The sequence below is a fragment of the Arachis hypogaea genome, chromosome 1 (assembly GCF_003086295.3).
Source record: "Arachis hypogaea cultivar Tifrunner chromosome 1, arahy.Tifrunner.gnm2.J5K5, whole genome shotgun sequence".
Classification (NCBI taxonomy): domain Eukaryota; kingdom Viridiplantae; phylum Streptophyta; class Magnoliopsida; order Fabales; family Fabaceae; genus Arachis; species Arachis hypogaea.
This window is the reverse complement of record NC_092036.1, coordinates 55395919-55418387: the sequence shown is the minus strand read 5'-3', so window position 1 is coordinate 55418387 and position 22469 is coordinate 55395919. Positions and strand designations below refer to the sequence as shown.

Below are 22469 nucleotides of genomic sequence, written 5' to 3'. Positions count from 1 at the left end.
TGAACGCCCAAAACATGTTATAACTTGGAGTTCAACTCCAAGAAAATCCTCAGCTCGTGGATAGATCAAGCTCAGCCCAAGCATACACCAAGTGGGCCCCGGAAGTGGATTTATGCATCAATTACTCACTCATGTAAACCCTAGTAGCTAGTTTATTATAAATAGGACTTTTTACTAGTGTATTAGATATCTCTGGATGCCTAGTCCTTAGACCATGGTGGCTGGCCATTCGGCCATGCCTGAACCTTTCACTTATGTATTTTCAACAGTGGAGTTTCTACACACCATAGATTAAGGGTGTGGAGCTCTGCTGTACCTCAAGTTTCAATACAATTACTATTACTTTCTATTCAATTCTCTTTTATTCTTATTCCAAGATATACGTTGCACAACACTTTGATGAATGTGATGATCCGTGACACTCATCATCATTCTCACCTATGAACGCGCGTGACTGACAACCACTTCCGTTCTACTCTAGGCCGGGCGCATATCTCTTAGATTCCCCAGCAGAATCTTCGTGGTATAAGCTAGATAGATGGCGGCATTCATGGGGATCCGGAAAGTCTAACCTTGTCTGTGGTATTCCGAGTAGGATTCCGGGGATCCGGAAAGTCTAACCATGTCTGTGGTATTCCGAGTAGGATTCCGGTATTGAATGACTGTGACGAGCTTCAAACGCCTGAAGGCTGGGCGTTAGTGACAGACGCAAAAGAATCAATGGATTCTATTCCAACCTGATTGAGAACCGACAGATTATTAGCCGTGCTGTGACAGAGCATTTGGACCATTTTCACTGAGAGGATGGGATGTAGCTATCAACAAGGGTGATGCCTCCAGACGATTAGCTGTGCAGTGACAGCGCATAGGACCATTTTCCCGAGAAGATTAAAAGTAGCCATTGATGATAGTGATGCCCTACATACAGCTTGCCATGGAAAGGAGTAAGAAGAATTGGATGAATGTAATAAAAAAGTAGAGATACGAGAGGAGCACAGCATCTCCATACGCCTATCTGAAATTCCCACTATTGATTTACATAAGTATTTCTATCCCTTTTTATTTTCTATTTATTATTAATTTTTGAAACCCATAACCATTTAATCTGCCTAACTGAGATTTACAAGGTGACCACAGCTTGCTTCATACCAACAATCTCTGTGGGATCGACCCTTACTCACGTAAGGTATTACTTGGATGACCCAGTACACTTGCTGGTTAAGTTGAACGGAGTTGTGAGCTTCTCTACCAGTGCCTGGAACTCCAGCACACATGGCGCGCGCGCGTGGATGGTCGAAAATGCTTGATGCACGCGTACGCGCACAGTGCGCGTACGCGTGGATGGTGCTCTGTTTTCAAAATTTTTCTATGTTTTTGCACCAATCCAAGCATTCCAAACCTCCAAACAGCTACCATAACACCCTAAAACCTTATTTACCATACTAAACTACCAAATATACTCAACTAACTAAACAAAATATGAAATCAACTAGATTCTACACTATTTACAAAAGAGAAAATGAAAAGATGTTACCATGGTGGGGTGTCTCCCACCTAGCACTTTTATTTATTGTCCTTAAGTTGGACTTATGGGGAGCTCCTCATCAAGGTGGCTTGTGCTTGTATTCATCTTGGAACTCCCACCAATGCTTGGTTCTCCATTGTGCCCCAAGATTTCCTATGGGTTGAGCCAAGTGTTGATGGAGTTCTTCACAAGCTTGGGGCTCCCAATGTTGATCCTCTTTTTCTAATCCGGGATCCCACACTTTATTTTCACACCCGACTTGAAGTTGATCATCATTATTGGTCCATCCGGGTGGTGAACAAGATGAATTCTCTATGAAGTGCCCAACAATCCTCCTAGACCCATCTATTTGAGCACTACTCCAACCTTTGTATTCAACTCTTGAAATATCAACCAAAATGAGCCTTGATTTGCAACGCCAACCACGAAACATCTTCCGCTTACGCTTCATCCCACAAAGCATCCTAAGTTGACCAACCGTTTCAAGCAAGCCATACTCAAGTGGGACAATAAAGCTAATAGAAATTAATTTTACCCACTCAAGTGAAGGAGTAGATGACAACCTAGGCAAAGATGCTTCCAACGATCTTGACAAAGCGTATTCCACTCCCATCCTTTTATTTCTAAGGACTTCCACCTCTTCACAAGATCTCTTAATCTCAATCCTTTGTTCAAAAATTTTATCTAAACCTTTTCCTTTACTCAAATCATAATAGGGAGGGTGAGAGAAATTTACCTCCTCAACGCTTTCAAATCCAACCGGAGAAGGTTCTTCAAGTTCAAAGGATTCTCCACCACTAAGACTTGATGCTTGCTCTTCATCACCAAGGGAACTCAATTCTTTCTCTATCCCTTCCAAGTCTTCATATGGAATATGACTTGGAAGGTGTGCACTTTCCTCCCTAGCATCAATTTCAATCATCTTGGAGGGGTTTTCTTTAACTCTATGTTCCCATGGAGGCTCCGCATCTCCCAAGTCTTCTACCACTTCTTCCTTGTCTTCAACAATTAAAGCTTCTTCCAATTGTTCCAATACAAAGCAACTTTTCTCATTTCCCACCAGAGTTTCCAATCTCTCCTTCATGCTATGTTCTTCATTCGATTCTCCACATGTAGCCATGGGATTTCCTTGAGTGTTCAAGCATTGGGAGGCTAATTGATTTGTTACCGCATCCAAAGCGGCCATGAAATTTTGCACATCCCTTTTCATCTCTTCTTGCCCTTGAACAAGAACACCAAGGGTTTCATCCATTAGAGATTGGGGTGGGTGAAAGGATTCATTATTTTGGGGAAAGGGTTCATAATTGGAAGGTGGTTCTTCTTGGTAGAGTTGTGGCGGTTCAATGTTCTCCATTCTTTCCCCTTGTTGTACAACACACTCCATGGTTGCTTGAAATTGATCCAATGCTTCCTTGAGATGATCCCTTGACTCTTGATCCGCTTGGATATCATGATAGGGATCATATGGCTCTTGGTTCAATGGATACGAGTATTCTTCCATGGGAGGTTGTAGTGGAAAGTAGAATTCGTTTTGTGGTTGAAAATTTTCATTTATTGGAGGTGGTTCATCTTGGTAATAATATGGAGGTGGTGGCTCTTGAAAATATTGATATTGGAGTGGTGGTGGCTCTATGTGTGGTTCATATGGCTCATAAGGTTGTTGGTAGGAAGGATATGGGTTAGGGTCATATGAAGGTGGTTGGTGAGAAGGGGCTTTGGCTTGTGAGTATGGTTGAGAGTTATGTTGAGGATATGGTTCATAGGCATATGGTGGTGGTTCTTGAAAGTCACAAGGTGATTCACCATAGCCATTGGATTGATATGCATCATAGAATGGCTCTTCTTCATAGTGCATTGGTGGGGGTTGTTGCCATGAGGATTGATCATAAGCATATGGCTCCTCCCACCTTTAGTTGTCCCATCCTTGATATACATTCTCATTGAAGCTCTCATTTCCTACAACATAATTAGAACCAAACTCATAGCCAAAGTGAGAATTCATAATGGAAAAGCAAAATAAAACTAACAAAAACTAGAAAATAAAGCAAAAGCAAGATATTCACACTATTCACATATATACAACAACCAATAACATAACACCATTGCAACTCCCCGACAACGGCGCCATTTTGATGATTAGATTTTTGACGGTTTAGAATTTCACAAATGAATTCTCGTTGCAAGTATAGTTTCTAAACCAACAATAATCCTTTCATACAAAAGATTGTTTGTCACAAGTAACAAACCCCTAAAATTAATAAACCGAAGTATTCAAACCTCGGGTCGTTCTCCCTAGGAATTACAATAAAGTGTCTTGTTATTGGTTGTGAGTTATTTTGGGGTTTTAATAAGAAGCATGAAAGATAAATGACAAGAAAGTAAACTAAGGCCTAAAAAGATCTTGGCAAGGGTTGGTGGTCAAGGATCTCTATCCTAATCACTAACCACAATATGAGAATTGGCAAGGATTAATCTCATTAAATCATCCTCTAACTAGTAGTAAAGGAAAGTCAAATGAGCTATATCAATCCTAGTCCATAAGTCCTAACTCTCCACTAATTCAATTAGTGAGAACTAGAGTCAATGGATCCCAATCATCAATTACTTGGACATTAGTAACTCGAGAGGTCCTAAGTTACCTTTCCAAGCCAAGAGTATAAACTTCTACTGTAAAATCCAACCAAGAATTTCATCAAACACTTGGAAGGCATAAAAGGAAAGCATAGTAAAATTGCAAGAAAAGTAAATCTACACTACTCAATTGCAAGGAATTAAACAACAACAAATCAAATGAACACAATTATTATGAATTACCTCTAATTGAATTGAAAGAGAATAGGAGGAACAAAAGTAGATCCACAACAAAGCATAAGAACAACATAAAGGAAATTACAACAAAAGAATAGAGGAAGATGAATGTAACAACAAAGAATTGAAAGGTAGAAGTAGAAGAAAGCAAAGATTAAAACCTAGATCTAAGAACTAATCCTAATCCTAATCCTAGAGAGAAGTGAGAGCTTCTCTCTCTAGAAACTAACTCTAACTACTAAAACTATGACTAATGGTAACTAACTTCCTCATCCCTCTTCACTCCTTGGGTTAAATAGCATCAGAAATGAGTTGGATTGGGCCCACAAGGCTTTAGAATTCACTGGCCACGTTTTGCTTTAAGTGAACCAGGTGGCAGCAACGGCACGTGCGCATACTATGCGCATACGCGTCACCATGCGCGGTTCAACCATAGCAAATCTTATATCGTTTCAAAGCCCCGGATGTTAGCTTTCCAACCCAACTAGAACCGTATCATTTGGACCTCTGTAGCTCAAGTTATGGTTGTTTAAGTGCGAAGAGGTCGGCTTGACAGCTTTCTGGTTCTTTCATTTCTTCATGAGTTCTCCAACTTTTCATGCTTTCTTTCTTCATTCCCTTGATCCAATCTTTGCCTCCTAAACCTTAAATCACTTAACAAACATATCAAGGCATCTAATGGAATCAAAGAGAATTAGATTTAGCTATTTTAAGTCCTAAAAAGCATGTTTTCACTCTTAAGCATAATTAAAGGAGAATATACAAAACCATGCTATTTCATTGAATAAATGTGGGTAAAAGGTGATCAAATCCCCAAAAATCAATACAAGATAAACCCTACAAATGGGGTTTATCAACCTCCCCACACTTAAACCAAGCATGTCCTCATGCTTAAACCAAGAATGAAGTAAGGGTATGGCATTTATTCAATGGGAACTAACTAAATGCGCGATGCAATCTACCTATATGCAAATATCTAAATGAATGTAATTACTTGGTCAAAATAAATCAATTCCCAAGAAGCATATATGCACAAGGGCTAAGGACTAGCAAGTCTAATCCAAAGTTGAATTGAGTTATTAAATATTTTTACAAACTTGCATGAGAAAAGATGATCGTAGGTGGAAACATGTAATTGAGCATCAAACCCTCACCGGATGTATTTGCACTCTATTCGCTCGGTGTTTGGGGTTGATTCTCTCAATTCTCCCCTAATCATGCTTTCCAAGATTTGTTCTTCTTCTAACAATCAACATATATTTCATGCATGCATACAAGTATCATGAGGTCTTTTCTTTGGTTGTAATGGGGCTAGGGTCAAGGTAGGATGCATATTTGGTTAAGTGAGCTTGAAATTTGAATCTTTGATAAGCTTAGACTTCCCACCTAACCTATGACATCCTATACAATTTCAAAGCTAACCTAACTACCCATTTCTCACTTTTTCACATACTCATGCAATTTCTTTTCATTTCACAACACTCATGCATTGATTTTATTGAGCTTCACTTTGGGGCATTTTGTCCCTTTTTTATTTCTTTCTTTTTCTTCTTTTTCTTTTTCTTTTTCTATTTTTTTCTTTTCCTTTTCCATATTATTTTTCTTTTCTTTTTCTTTTGTTTTTCTCATTTTTTTCTTTCTATATACAAGAACCTTAATGCATAAGGTTTTACATTTGATCAATACATGAGTATGTACCCAATTCCCAATATTTCCAATAATAATACAAAACTACCCCTTTATTCACCCAATGTCCCAAGGTTCCCACACTTGAATGATACTCACACACCACTACAAGAAAAACACCCATTCAGGTACACTTGAAAAGTGTAGCCAAAAGTGAAAAAAAATGATGCCTTAGGCTACGGCTACGCTTTTTGGGCTACGGCTACGCTTTTTGAGGTGATTCCTATTCGGCCGTTACCTATTCTCAAAGGCTACGCTTTTCTGCACCAATGGCTACGCTTTTGACATTTGAGAATAGGGTACGCTTTTTAAGTGATGCTGTCCAGGACCAAAGGCTACGCTTTTCAGCTTCTATTTTTACCAGAATAGGCTACGCTTTTCAGCACTACTGCATCACCTAAAAAGCGTAGCCACATTGTATACCATAGCTACTGTTTATAAGTGTAGCGTTATATCCCTCTTTTTTTTTTGGTATACCATAGCTACATCATATAAGTGTAGCCTTAGGTCCCTCATTGTTTTTTTTTATTTTCTATATATATTAATAATTTTTTTTCTAAAACCTAATAGTTAATAATATAATTATATATATAATCCTATATTTTTAATTAAATTAGTAAAACATTATAAAATAAAAATAAATACATAATAATACTATGTAATATTCTTTAAATAATAAAAATTATCCTTAAACAAGATTTAGGTTGCCATAATAAATTAGCAGCCATAAAATCTTCTATTTGGGAATAATACAAATTATTTCTCTAAAAATACAATTTATTTCTCTAAAAATAAATTACTTCAAACATAAGATCTCCTATATGGAAATAATACAAATTAGCAGCCATCATTCTAGCTAGTAAACAAATCCTTTTCCATCAACACATCGTTTCTGATTATAGTAATTCATTGACTCCTCAGTAGTTGGAAAGAACTGCAGCACATTTAATTTGCCAAATCTAAATAAAACTGAGCAGCATAAAGAGAAAGATGGAGTAAATGTAAAGCAGGTTCATTAAATTTAGAAGAAAATTTTTAGATACTACTCACCTTTAAGAATAATTGAAGACTGGAAATCATCAACCCTGTTCTTGCCATTCCAGCCTTACAATGGACAATCACAACATTCTCAATATCTAACTTCAACCACGGGTATGCACTATAACAGAATGAGATAATCAGTTGAAGTGGGGGGCAATTATGGTCATCAAATGGAAAGCTAGCCACCTGAAAGGGAATTTGACATTGCAGATGAAAGCAGTAGTTGGTTTGAAAAACAAATTTAAGTGCTGAAAAAAATTATAACCCAAGTAAAACAGAAAGCTGACACATGTAGTCTAAGCTATCTAGCTATCATCATAACAAATCTAATGATAGATGATATGAATTAATATATTCAAAGTAGATAAAGAAATTAAAGCATACATTAATGACACACTTAAAGTTTATGGAGTATAAATGAAATTCACATCGCTTTTGTGGTTCCACACTTCTCCTCAAAGACTTAGTAAAATTTAGGACTCACCTTTCCCTCAAACAATGATGCATCATACAGCCGCTCAAAACAAAGATTGTATACTTTGTATTTATCCTGCACATAAAAAACCAAGTCAAATGCAAAACTATACCACAAATAAAAAGAAAGGACAGAGGCTCCTGGGCTTTCAAATTGTAGGACACTGAAGAAGCAAAACACCATGTATTCAGGTTGTCTGAGATTCTCCAATAAAATTAAAACTTACCATAAAGCAATAAAACACAAAAGGGAAATGGCAAGATAGCAGGATAACACTAAACTTGTTCTATTACCTCGTTCCCGTGGCTTCTCAGCAGTATAACTATCATCACTCTCTCTAAACCAATTTGAAGCACCAAAGCAATTCCCAATCTTATGGCTGCTCTCTGCTAGACAGTCCCTGAAAATAATTTCGAACTGGCATTACAATTTTGACATTCAAGTAGGTTAATACTATTGAGAAGATAAAAAAAAGTTCTCCTATATATACTTCATCTTTGCTTTGAAATGATTGAGTCTGAAAACTACTAATTCACAAAAGAGCTCAATGAACTCATTTGTAGCCAAAATCATCACATGCTCAACCTATGAATTCACAACAATGATATTAGAACCATAACTTAAATAATGCCATCTGAGACATGACCACACTTAATCATTAGAAATAGTTCAAGTTAAGAGCACCAGCAGCACCTTCAATTAAAAACAGCAACACTTGGTTTGATACCATATTAGAATGCAAATTAATCAAGAAACATCAAAAAGCTACTTTCACTAATGAGTAACGCAACTCAGAAGTGTAAAGGATCAAGCATCCACCTCTAACACAATAAAAAAAACAAACATATATATCAAGAAAAAGAAAAAGAATCAGTCGGTGACATCAGTTCCAGTTGAAACAGAAAATGAAGTAATAAAATTTGACTCTTAAATCACTCACCTTTAAGAGCAGAACTGCAGATGCTATAGAATAGTGACCCTGTTAAAATCTTTGTTCATCGTCCCTTAAAGTTTTTCTATATCTGCATAATGGTATATTGATTTGAAGTCGTAAACTATAAACATTAAAAAAAGACGAATGGTTGAGTGCTAATAAATCAAACAAAACTATGGATTTCTTTATAAGAAATAGCAGAAATGGGTTCTCAAGGTAAATATTTTGTTCGATTTGAAGCAGAGGCAAGTGCAAAAACTCCCTTGAAGGAAGATCTAGTTATACTTACACGCATTTCAAGAATGAGCATGTGACAGTGACACTTTTTTCAGCTAAAAGTTAGCGATCTATTAAACACAGTATACACATGAGCTTCGTGTAGGTGAATGGAATCATTTTAAAATTGAGAGTAAAAAGTAAAATATTACCGTTAAGCACAATATAACAAATAAAAGTACACGTTCATGGTGCTACTTGCAATGCAATGTTTCCATGTAAAAGGGACAAGTAAAATATAAGCAACTCATGGTATATGCTATATAGTATACAAATGAGGGATAAAAAAAAAGAAAATCAAATCAATGAGGAAGAAAACCTATATATTCCCTTGAGTTTCTCACAAACACATGTAGCTCCTATCAAGGCTATATATCCAAACATAACAAAAACAAAAAGCGTGAAGCAATGATATTGTACTTTATTATTTCTTGTTTTAGTCTCAGGTGGTTACAGAACAATATAAATGTATGGGAAAAAAGAGAGACAAGATTTCACTTCACAATTGGAGTTTGAAATGATGATGATTCTTGAAGCAAAAGAGCATCCGAATACCTCATTTTCAGAAGTGCCAAGACTATGCAAATGCAAGCAAGATGAATCTGAGATTTGATATTATAAATACTCCCATTATTACTAATTAAGAAGGCCCCAAAGTTTGGAATCGATAGCAGCAAGTCTTATTAATGAATCTGAGATTTGATATTATAATTTTTAATTGTAGTTGATAAGAAGAAAGATGATTAAAAGTGCCGAAGAAAGCATAAAGCAGAAAGATAGCAAATCAGAAATCTATGGGAATCTGCAGGCTGTGTTTATAGAAATGGATAGCACTCAAGATATAAGTATAAGCCTTCAAACCTTGTCCCAATTACTACATAAACAAAAACCAGATTACAATTTTTTAAAAACTGTAAATAGATTATGTTCCAAAGTTGTTAATCACATGTCACCTTATCAATTACTACATAATTTTGATTTCAAGGCATGTTTTGTTTGATGAAACTAAATTTCCTTATCATGAATTATTCAAAGCAGATTCTCCATCTCCAACTTACAATCAATTTCCTCATACTGTTTTAACTTTTCCTAATTTTACTACTATATCATCTCATAATACAAGTCAAAATTCTACACCTACTGCTACCTCAACAAATGAGATAAGGGATGCTAGAAGAGCAGAGAATTTCAAAAAATAGTGATGTACGTAAAAGAGAATAAAAAGAAAGATTATAACTGAGGGCTGAAAATATTATGAAGCAGGCAATGAAATTAAACAGCCTTCCCCACAGAAATTGGACCTGAGTGGCTAACCTAACACTGGGGGCCTTCTTCAAAAGGAATATTGATCCCAGCTGCATCAACTTGAGCCGTGTGTTTTGTTCTTGACAATGGGGATTAGGAACCCTAATTGCCTAAATCAGAAACAAAAAAACTAAAAGCCTACCTATTGTGATGAGGGAAAGCGAATCGAGCAGGGATGGATGGAGCAGAGGCGGCACAAGTAGCAAAGGAGATGCGGAGCACAAGAAAGCAGCAGCGAGCAAAGAAGCAGAAGAGCACGGCGAGGCGGTGGTGCGACGTAGGAGAGTTGCGGCGTCGTTGCATCGTAAGAGAGCCGCGGTGGTGGTGTGGTGTAGCAGAGCCGTGTGAGGATGTGGTGCAAGGAGAAGAGGAAGCTATGGACGAGGTTAAGGAAGAGAGCAAAGAACTCTCTCAGCTCTTAGCTTTCTTCGAAAGAAGAAGGAGGGCACGGGTGTTAAAATGGGAAAAAAAATTCCCAAGTGTTATAGCGTGCACATATTAGGAAACGCTAATAAAGCGCACCCAAAGCCTAAGGATTTGACCACTCTTGAAAAGCGTCTTCTTTGATCAAAAAGTGAACCTATAAATATCAACCTACGGCTACGCTTTATAAATGATTTCTATAATACCTAAGGCTACACTTTTTAAATGATGCCACAATTGTGTATCATTTTCTCTTATAAAAGGCAACACGGAGAAAAGCGTAGCCTATTCTTAGAATAGGCTACGCTTTTCAAATGTAGCTTAAAAAAAGTGTGGCTGAATGGGTATTTTTCTTGTAGTACACACTTGCCTAAGCTAATCAAAGATCTAAATTAAGGACATTTATTGTTTTCCGCTTTAAGGCTTGTAATGTGCTAAAATTAAGAACAAGTGGGTTAATCGTAGGCTCAAATATGGCTAACAAAGGAAGATAAAAGGTAAGGCTATTTGGGTAAGTGAGCTAAATGAAATGATGGCCTCAATCATATAAATGCATGAAAACATAAAATAATGGAAATAAAGAATCAAACAAAGCAAAGATTACGATCATAGAAAGAGAATAATGCACACAAGAAGGAAAATAAGTGGTTATAAGATGTAACCACATCATTAGGCTCAAAACTCACTTGCTTGTGTTCTTAGCTCAAAAACCATGTTTCACAATATATATAATTCAAGCAAGTTTAATGAAAAATTTTCACTCAAATCAATTGGTGCCCTATAGATAGAAATCCTTGAAAATTTTCATTATTTTGACTAAGCTTATTGTGTATACATATGCAAAAATAAGAAAATGCAAGTAAAAATCCTAAAATCTTAAAATGAAATGCAAAAGTGTTGGGATTAGAATTTTGTCACCCAAAATCGCCGACCGGTCGGACGACCTCCCCACACTTAAAAATTTGCACCGTCCTCGGTGCACTCAAAGATGAGTAAGGGGGTACGGCGACTCTCCGGATTGCTATGTGTTCTTAGTCTTGCTTCTGTTATTGCTTGTGGTGCATCATTTATGAAAAACAAAAATATAACACCATAAGATGAGAAGATATAAAAGCAAGGAAGCATACTTTGTTGGAATGAGGTAAATCACTAGAAATGAGTGAGTGAATTAGTGTGACATGAATGACGAATAAGTGTGTGAATTCTAAATTGTGCAGTTTAGAACACACATTAGCCTAAAAGTTATGTCACAAAAGAAGCATGCACTTCACTTATTCTAGTGTGCTTGAGATGCTTTAAGTAAACGTGTAAGGTAAAACAAGCATTAAAGAAGCATGAAAGCATTCAAGTTAAAGCCTATGGATGCATATGATCATGAAACACAATGCATTAAGGTAAATGCACAACATCATCTATCAAGAGGTTGCCTAATCAAGGAAAAGGATTCAAATCACATGATGGCTAGCTACAACATGCAATTCAAAAGGGTTATAAGCTCGAAGGCAATTCTCATCACTTGGTATTTTTCAAAAGGTAAGCATGAAAAACTCAAAACCAAGTAGCAAAATATAACCTCAATCATAGAATCCAACAAATATTATCTAAAAAAAATAGTCATGCTAAAATAGCATTTAGGCAATAAGGAGGTAGCAATGCATAGTAAACAAAGTCAATAATCCAACACTTATAATAAAAAAAAGGAGAAAATGAAATGAAAACTAACTAAAACTAACTAATCGACTAACCAACTAACTAATTAACTAACTAAAATAAATGGTTATCCACGGTGTTTGGAAATGTTGGATGAGGGGTAGGAGGAGGGAGGAAGAAAGGAGGAGGAAAGAAATAGAAAGAGGAGAAGAAAAGAAATGTGGTGAAGGAAGGAAATCCACGCGTACGCGCGCATGCCGCGCGCGCGGATGGTGTATTTCGAGAGTGGCGCGTACGCGTCATGTGCGCATGCGCGCGAGTGGGGTTGTGCCAAAGGCACAACGTTGGCGTGGCGTAGGCATAACACTCTTGAAAATGTATGGAATGTGGAACTTCTCAATCCACGCGTACGCACACATGGCGTGCGCGCGTGGATGGTCGAAAATGCTTGATGCACGCGTACGCGCACAGTGCGCGTACGCGTGGATGGTGCTCTGTTTTTCAAAATTTTTCTATGTTTTTGCACCAATCCAAGCATTCCAAACCTCCAAACAGCTACCATAACACCCTAAAACCTTATTTACCATACTAAACTACCAAATATACTCAACTAACTAAACAAAATATGAAATCAACTAGATTCTACACTATTTACAAAAGAGAAAATGAAAAGATGTTACCATGGTGGGGTGTCTCCCACCTAGCACTTTTATTTATTGTCCTTAAGTTGGACTTATGGGGAGCTCCTCATCAAGGTGGCTTGTGCTTGTATTCATCATGGAACTCCCACCAATGCTTGGTTCTCCATTGTGCCCCAAGATTTCCTATGGGTTGAGCCAAGTGTTGATGGAGTTCTTCACAAGCTTGGGGCTCCCAATGTTGATCCTCTTTTTCTAATCCGGGATCCCACACTTTATTTTCACACCCGACTTGAAGTTGATCATCATTATTGGTCCATCCGGGTGGTGAACAAGATGAATTCTCTATGAAGTGCCCAACAATCCTCCTAGACCCATCTATTTGAGCACTACTCCAACCTTTGTATTCAACTCTTGAAGTATCAACCAAAATGAGCCTTGATTTGCAACGCCAACCACGAAACATCTTCCGCTTACGCTTCATCCCACAAAGCATCTGGTGGACGAAATTGTGATCACTGTTCTTTAAGTTGTATGAAATCATTATTGTGGCACCAGTTGTTATCACAACTCCGTTCAACTAACCAGCAAGTGTACTGGGTCGTCCAAGTAATAAACCTTACGTGAGTAAGGGTCGATCCCACAGAGATTGTTGGTATGAAGCAAGCTATGGTTACCTTGTAAATCTCAGTTAGGCAGATTAAATTGGTTTATGGGTTTTGAAAATAGAAATAAGAAAATAAATAATAAAAGGGATAGAATACTCATGCAGATTCATTGGTAGGAATTTCAGATAAGCGAATGAAGATACTGTATGGCTCAAGGACGCCTGCTCTCCTACTGCTTCTACTCAATCCTTCTTACTCCTTTCCATGGCAAGCTTTGTATAGGGGTTCACCATCAACTGTGGCTACTTTCTTCCTCTCGGGGAAATATCCTGTGCGGCTGTCACTCGCACAGCTAACCAGTCTGGAGGCATCACCCATGGCTGATGGCTACATCCCATCCTCGCAGTGAAAACTAATGCTCACGCACTCTGTCACAGTACGGCTAATCACCGGTTGGTTCCCTCCCCTACTGGAATAGAATCCCTCTTTTGCGTCTGTCACTAACGCCCAGCAGGTTACAAGTTTGAAGCACGTCACAGTCATTCATTACCGGAATCCTACTCGGAATACCACAGACAAGGTGAGACTTTCCGGATTCCCAGGATCCTACTCGGAATACCACAGACAAGGTGAGACTTTCCGGATCCTCATAAATGCCGCCATCTATCTAGCTTATACCACGAAGATTCTGTTGGGGAATCTAAGAGATGCGCATTCAAGCTCTGTTGCATGTAGAACGGAAGTGGTTGTCAATCACGCGCGTTCATAAGTGAGAATGATAATGAGGGTAATCTGACTCATAACATTCATCATGTTCTTGGGTACGAATGAATATCTTGGAATAAGAATAAGAGAGATTTGAATAAAAGATAATAGAATTTCATTAATACTTGAGGTACAGCAGAGCTCCACACCCTTAATCTATGGTGTGCAGAAACTCCACCGTTGAAAATACATAAGCAAAGGGTTCAGGCATGGCCGAATGGCCAGCCCCCATGTGGTCACAAGACCGAATGATCAAAGACTTAAAGTGGTCAAAAGATGTCTAATACAATAGATAAATGTCCTATATATACTAGACTAGCTACTAGGGTTTACATGAGTAAGTAATTGATGCATAAATCCACTTCCGGGGCCCACTTGGTGTATGTTTGGGCTGAGCTTCATCAATCCACGAGCTAAGGCATTTCTTGGCGTCAAACTCCAGGTTATGACATGTTTTGGGCGTTCAACTCCGGATCATGACGTTTTTCTGGCGTTTAACTCCAGACAGCAGCATGAACTTGGCGTTTAACGCTAAGTTACGTCGTCAATCTCCGAATAAAGTATGGACTATTATATATTGCTGGAAAGCCCTGGATGTCTACTTTCCAACGCCGTTGAGAGCGCACCAATTGGAGTTCTGTAGCTCCAGAAAATCCATTTCGAGTGCAGGGAGGTCAGATTCCAACAGCATCAGCAGTCCTTTTGTCAGCCTTTTTCAGAGTTTTGCTCAAGTCCCTCAATTTCAGCCAGAAATTACCTGAAATCACAGAAAAACACACAAACTCATAGTAAAGTCCATAAATGTGAATTTATCATAAAAACTAATGAAAACATCCCTAAAAGTAGCTTGAACTTACTAAAAACTATATAAAAACAATGCCAAAAAGCGTATAAATTATCCGCTCATCAGCATCCTACGTTGACCATCCGTTTCAAGCAAGCCATACTCAAGTGGGACAATAAAGCTAATAGAAATTAATTTTACCCACTCAAGTGAAGGAGTAGATGACAACCTAGGCAAAGATGCTTCCAACGATCTTGACAAAGCGTATTCCACTCCCATCCTTTTATTTCTAAGGACTTCCACCTCTTCACAAGATCTCTTAATCTCAATCCTTTGTTCAAAAATTTTATCTAAACCTTTTCCTTTACTCAAATCATAATAGGGAGGGTGAGAGAAATTTACCTCCTCAACGTTTTCAAATCCAACCGGAGAAGGTTCTTCAAGTTCAAAGGATTCTCCACCACTAAGACTTGATGCTTGCTCTTCATCACCAAGGGAACTCAATTCTTTCTCTATCCCTTCCAAGTCTTCATATGGAATATGCCTTGGAAGGTGTGCACTTTCCTCCCTAGCATCAATTTCAATCATCTTGGAGGGGTTTTCTTCAACTCTATGTTCCCATGGAGGCTCCGCATCTCCCAAGTCTTCTACCACTTCTTCCTTGTCTTCAACAATTAAAGCTTCCTCCAATTGTTCCAATACAAAGCAACTTTTCTCATTTCCCACCGGAGTTTCCAATCTCTCCTTCATGCTATGTTCTTCATTCGATTCTCCACATGTAGCCATGGGATTTCCTTGAGTGTTCAAGCATTGGGAGGCTAATTGATTTGTTACCGCATCCAAAGCGGCCATGAAATTTTGCACATCCCTTTTCATCTCTTCTTGCCCTTGAACAAGAACACCAAGGGTTTTATCCATTAGAGATTGGGGTGGGTGAAAGGATTCATTATTTTGGGAAAAGGGTTCATAATTGGAAGGTGGTTCTTCTTGGTAGAGTTGTGGCGGTTCAATGTTCTCCATTCTTTCCCCTTGTTGTACAACACACTCCATGGTTGCTTGAAATTGATCCAATGCTTCCTTGAGATGATCCCTTGACTCTTGATCCGCTTGGATATCATGATAGGGATCATATGGCTCTTGGTTCAATGGATACGAGTATTCTTCCATGGGAGGTTGTGGTGGAAAGTAGAATTCGTTTTGTGGTTGAAAATTTTCATTTATTGGAGGTGGTTCATCTTGGTAATAATATGGAGGTGGTGGCTCTTGAAAATATTGATATTGGAGTGGTGGTGGCTCTATGTGTGGTTCATATGGCTCATAAGGTTGTTGGTAGGAAGGATATGGGTTAGGGTCATATGAAGGTGGTTGGTGAGAAGGGGCTTTGGCTTGTGAGTATGGTTGAGAGTTATGTTGAGGATATGGTTCATAGGCATATGGTGGTGATTCTTGAAAGTCACAAGGTGATTCACCATAGCCATTGGATTGATATGCATCATAGAATGGCTCTTCTTCATAGTGCATTGGTGGGGGTTGTTGCCATGAGGATTGATCATAAGCATATGGCTCCTCCCACCTTTAGTTGTCCCATCCTTGATATACATTCTCATTGAAGCTCTCATTTCCTACAACATAATTAGAACCAAACTCATAGCCAAAGTGAGAATTCATAATGGAAAAGCAAAATAAAACTAACAAAAACTAGAAAATAAAGCAAAAGCAAGATATTCACACTATTCACATATATACAACAACCAATAACATAACACCATTGCAACTCCCCGACAACGGCGCCATTTTGATGATTAGATTTTTGACGGTTTAGAATTTCACAAATGAATTCTCGTTGCAAGTATAGTTTCTAAACCAACAATAATCCTTTCATACAAAAGATTGTTTGTCACAAGTAACAAACCCCTAAAATTAATAAACCGAAGTATTCAAACCTCGGGTCGTTCTCCCTAGGAATTACAATAAAGTGTCTTGTTATTGGTTGTGAGTTATTTTGGGGTTTTAATAAGAAGCATGAAAGATAAATGACAAGAAAGTAAACTAAGGCCTAAAAAGATCTTGGCAAGGGTTGGTGGTCAAGGATCTCTATCCTAATCACTAACCACAATATGAGAATTGGCAAGGATTAATCTCATTAAATCATCCTCTAACTAGTAGTAAAGGAAAGTCAAATGAGCTATATCAATCCTAGTCCATAAGTCCTAACTCTCCACTAATTCAATTAGTGAGAACTAGAGTCAATGGATCCCAATCATCAATTACTTGGACATTAGTAACTCGAGAGGTCCTAAGTTACCTTTCCAAGCCAAGAGTATAAACTTCTACTGTAAAATCCAACCAAGAATTTCATCAAACACTTGGAAGGCATAAAAGGAAAGCATAGTAAAATTGCAAGAAAAGTAAATCTACACTACTCAATTGCAAGGAATTAAACAACAACAAATCAAATGAACACAATTATTATGAATTACCTCTAATTGAATTGAAAGAGAATAGGAGGAACAAAAGTAGATCCACAACAAAGCATAAGAACAACATAAAGGAAATTACAACAAAAGAATAGAGGAAGATGAATGTAACAACAAAGAATTGAAAGGTAGAAGTAGAAGAAAGCAAAGATTAAAACCTAGATCTAAGAACTAATCCTAATCCTAATCCTAGAGAGAAGTGAGAGCTTCTCTCTCTAGAAACTAACTCTAACTACTAAAACTATGACTAATGGTAACTAACTTCCTCATCCCTCTTCACTCCTTGGGTTAAATAGCATCAGAAATGAGTTGGATTGGGCCCACAAGGCTTTAGAATTCACTGGCCACGTTTTGCTTTAAGTGAACCAGGTGGCAGCAACGGCACGTGCGCATACTATGCGCATACGCGTCACCATGCGCGGTTCAACCATAGCAAATCTTATATCGTTTCAAAGCCCCGGATGTTAGCTTTCCAACCCAACTAGAACCGTATCATTTGGACCTCTGTAGCTCAAGTTATGGTTGTTTAAGTGCGAAGAGGTCGGCTTGACAGCTTTCCGGTTCTTTCATATCTTCATGAGTTCTCCAACTTTTCATGCTTTCTTTCTTCATTCCCTTGATCCAATCTTTGCCTCCTAAACCTTAAATAACTTAACAAACATATCAAGGCATCTAATGGAATCAAGGAGAATTAGATTTAGCTATTTTAAGTCCTAAAAAGCATGTTTTCACTCTTAAGCACAATTAAAGGAGAATATACAAAACCACGCTATTTCATTGAATAAATGTGGGTAAAAGGTGATAAAATCCCCAAAAATCAATACAAGATAAACCCTACAAATGGGGTTTATCAACTAGGATTTGCGAATAAGAGTTAGCGCAATCACTTGACTTTCCTTTATTTAGTAAGGGTTAACTAAGTGAAAATAACAACCTTTTGATACTACACTTGAGAAAATTCCAACAAGGATAGAACTTCCAATTAGTCATACCCCCGGTCAAGGCTTTTTAATTTAATTACATAAAACCTCTTGTTAATTTTCATTACTTTAATTTATAATTATTTTTGTGCCCATTGCCAAACTCCAAATTTTCCACAAAACTCATAACCAATAATAAATACACCTCCCTGCAATTCCTTGAGAGACGACCCGAGGTTTAAATACTTCGGTTATTACTTTTTAGGGGTTTTGTTACTTGTGACAACCAAACTTTTGTACGAAAGAGTTCTCTATTGGTTTAGAATCTATACTGGCAACGAGAATTTAATTGTGAAATTCTTTACTAGTAGAAGTCCGTTCGTTAAAATGGCGTTGTTGCTGGGGAATTGCAAACGTGTGCCTTATTATTGGTTATTGTAAATATTTGCTTTTTCGTTTCTTTGTTAGTGTTTCTAGTTTTAGGAGTTTATTTTCATTAATTTTTATTAGTTTTTATTTTCTTTAGCTATTATGAATTCTCACTTCTCTGGTTTCAAGTTTGGTTTCAATGTTGTTGTAAGGAATGGAAGCTATAATGAGAACATGCATCAAGGTTGGAAGAATCAAAGATGGGAGGAGACACAAGGATTTGATCAACCCTCTTGGCAACAACCCCCTCCAATGCCTTATAACCAACAACCATTCTAAGATGCATACCAAGACAATAGTTATGGTGGACCTTTTTGTGACAACCAACCTCCACCAAATTACTATGGTCAAGAGCCATTCCGAGGTGCGTACCAAGATGATAGATATGGTGGACCCCCTTGTAGTTACCAACAAGCCCCACCATATGCTTATGAACCACCTCCTCAACATAACTCTGAACCACCCTACTCACAAGCCCCTTTTCACCATTCACCTCCATATGACCTGAACCATCATACACCATACCAACCACCTTATGAGCCATATGAACCATACATAAAGCCACCCCAATTCCAACCCAATTACTCCCAAAAACCACCACCTCCATATACACCATGTCCATATCCATCAATCCAAGAGCACTATGATCCTACTTATGATAGCCGAGCACAACAAGACTCAAAGGATCGTATCAAGGAAACAGTGGATCAATTTCATGCAACCCTTCATCAACTAGAGCAAGCGACAAATCAATTAGCTTCTCGATGTTTGGGCACTCAAGGAACTCCCACGGCTACATGTGGAGAATCTACTGAAGAACGCAGCATGAATGAGAAGCTAGAAACTCCAGTGGACAGTGAGCAGGATGACTTTGTATTGGAACAATTGGAGAAAATCGAAATTATCAAAGAAGAGAAAGTGGTTGAAGACTTAGGAGATGCGGAACCTCCATCGGAAACTTAAGTCATAGAGCCTCCTTCCAAGATGTTTGAATTTGATGTTCAGGAGGGTGTATAACCTCCAAGGCAGATCATGGTTGAAGACTTTGTAGAGGTTGATCAAAAGATGGAGATTAAAGAGGAAGAAGCACAACCTCACATGCCATTGGTAAGTAATAAAGAAGAGATTAAATTGGAAGAAAGCTACCAAGAGGGAGAGGTTTAAATTGAAGAAGCTTGCAAAGAGGGAAAGTTGCCAAAGAAGAGCCCAAGGGAATGGAGCTGAAGATCACCTTGCCAAGGATGTTGGAGACTTCTCCCCCAAAGCCATCACCATCCATCCCTTCATTCAAGTGGGTAAATCTATCATCTCTAAACTTAATTAGCCTACTTGAATATGCTTTGTTTGAGACGGATGGGCAACTTAGAGCTCTTTGTGGCATTCAGAGTAAGAGGGAGATGGTTAGATGTAAGAGTTGTCATGCAAGGTTCAATATGGTTGCACGTGATAAACCCCGTTTTTAGAGTTCATCTTGTACTGAATTTAGAGCATTTTATCAACCTTTTGTCACATTTAGCCAAGGAATTAGCATGATTTTGTAATCTCTCCCGTATTTGTGCTTAAGTGTAAAAACATGCTTTTTAAGCCTTATTTTTATGAATTCTAATTCCTCCTTAATTCCATAAGATGCCTTGATTTGTTTGCTAGTAATCTCAGGTTAAAATAGGCTAAGCATGGATCAAAGGAGCAAGGAAGGAAGCATGCAAGTGGAGAGAAGCACAAAAAGCCAAAGAACTGATCTGGGCCAAGGACGCGCACACACACAAGGCGCCCGCGCGCACATCGCTAAATCGGCCAGAGACACGCACGCGTACCGTGCGTGCACGCATCACAGTCCGCACAAGATTCTGTTATTGCAACACGTGCCTGGCGATTTTGGAGGGTTTCTGCAACCAACTTTGGCGCCAAACTGCATATAAGAACCAAGGATTGAAGGGGATTGGGACATTCACATCCCTACACTCATTTTACAAGTTTTCTAGATATTTTTTAGTTAGTAACATTTGTAGAGAGAGAGACCCCAACCACTCTCTAGGGTTCACCTTCATTCTCTCAATTATCAACCATTCCTTGGTGAGATCCATTGCAACTCTCAATTTACTTTGTTCATGTTATAGATCTTCTTCTCTAATCTCAATTAGTGTTTGTAATTGTTCAATTCTCATAGATCTTAGATTTAACTTTGTTGTTTTGGATTCTATTAATGCATTGAAGATCTTATTTCATTGCTATTCGTTGTTGATTGTTGTTAAACTCTTGTATTGAATTACTTTGATTCTAGGCTTCTTCTCAATTCTACTATGTCTTTCATTCTTGCTCTCCCCATCTTTGAGAAAATGCCAACTTTAGATATGGAGTAGCATCCCCTTCACTTGGCTTAGTGGTTGAGTCATTGGAGACACTTGAATAATGGATGTCAATTGTTGGTTGAGAATTGAGAATTGCTAATTGACTTAGAGTGCATTAAAGCTAGACTTCCCTAAGGTAAGACTAGGACTTGTGACTCAAGTTAGTTACTTTTACTTGACTTTCCTCTATGACTAGGGGTTAACTAAGTGAAGTAATACTCCATTGTTATCACAATTGAAGGAAGCTATAGTGATGGAACTTCCAATGTTCAACCTTGGCAAGGCTTTTAATATTGATTGATTGTTGTTCTCCTTTGTTAACACTTTTATGCCACACTCTTCAAACCACAAAAGACCACTTAACCAATAGCATGCATCCTTGTAGCATTCCTAGGGAAGAACGACTCGGGAGATTAATACTCTCGATTATAGATTGTAGAATTTATTTGATAATGGATTTTGTGTCGGTTTAGACTATACTACGATTGGTTACTTGATAATTTCTATACCGTTAAAAACTCACTCATCAGCACACTCCAAGTTGAAGTGCAAGGATTGGTGTAGAGCTCGATTGAATGGGTCTAGGAAGTTGTTTGGACGCTTCAGTGAGAATTCAAATTGCTTGCCACCCGGTTGGAACAATGATGATCAACAAGAAGACGGGTGCAAAAGCAAGGTTTGGGACCCTAGAATTCAGTCTAGCAATCAACATTCTTGGGGCCTTGTCACTTGTTTTAACTTACTTGAAGGCTCTTTGCGCCTAGTTTGGGATCTCGGAGGCCATTGGAATTACAAACATTGGTGGAGATTCCTAGATGAGTTCAAGTATAAGCCACCATGACAAGGAGCTCACCAAATGTCCAACTTAAAGACTTTAACTAAAAGTGTTAGGTGGGAGACAACCCACCATGGTATGATCGTTTTTCTTCAGTCTTAGCATTATTTAATTTTGTTTTATTCTTAGTTTTATTTTATTCTATTTTTCTTAGTGTTCATTCATAATGCCTGCATCAGCATTTGCATTCTACATTCTGCATACTTCATTTAAAAAAAAAGGAAGGAGGAACCACGCGTGCGCGCAGGCCACGCGTGGGCATCGATAGCAATTTCTCTCCCCCATCCAATGAACAAAAATTTGTGATGGAATCATGTGGCTAGTGTACTCTACGCATGAATCGAGCCACGCATACGCGTCTACGATGCGCACGCGTGGATAGGGAAATCGGCGTAAATAGCATGTTGGGCAGAAAGTTATGCTACCCCCACGCTGGAACTATGCTAGAGGCACAAGGTCATCCACGCGTACGCGTCCCTGACGCGTGCGCGTCCTTTTGCTTCCAAGGTCACCCATGCGTACGCGTTTGCGTCGCATAGCGA

The 22469-nt window shown here is 38.3% G+C and overlaps 1 pseudogene; it reads left to right on the top strand.

The window, feature by feature from the left end:
- Positions 1 to 10225: 10225 nt before the first annotated feature.
- LOC112728134 (monodehydroascorbate reductase, seedling isozyme-like) overlaps positions 10226 to 22469 on the top strand; it is a 36745-nt pseudogene continuing 24501 nt past the window's right edge.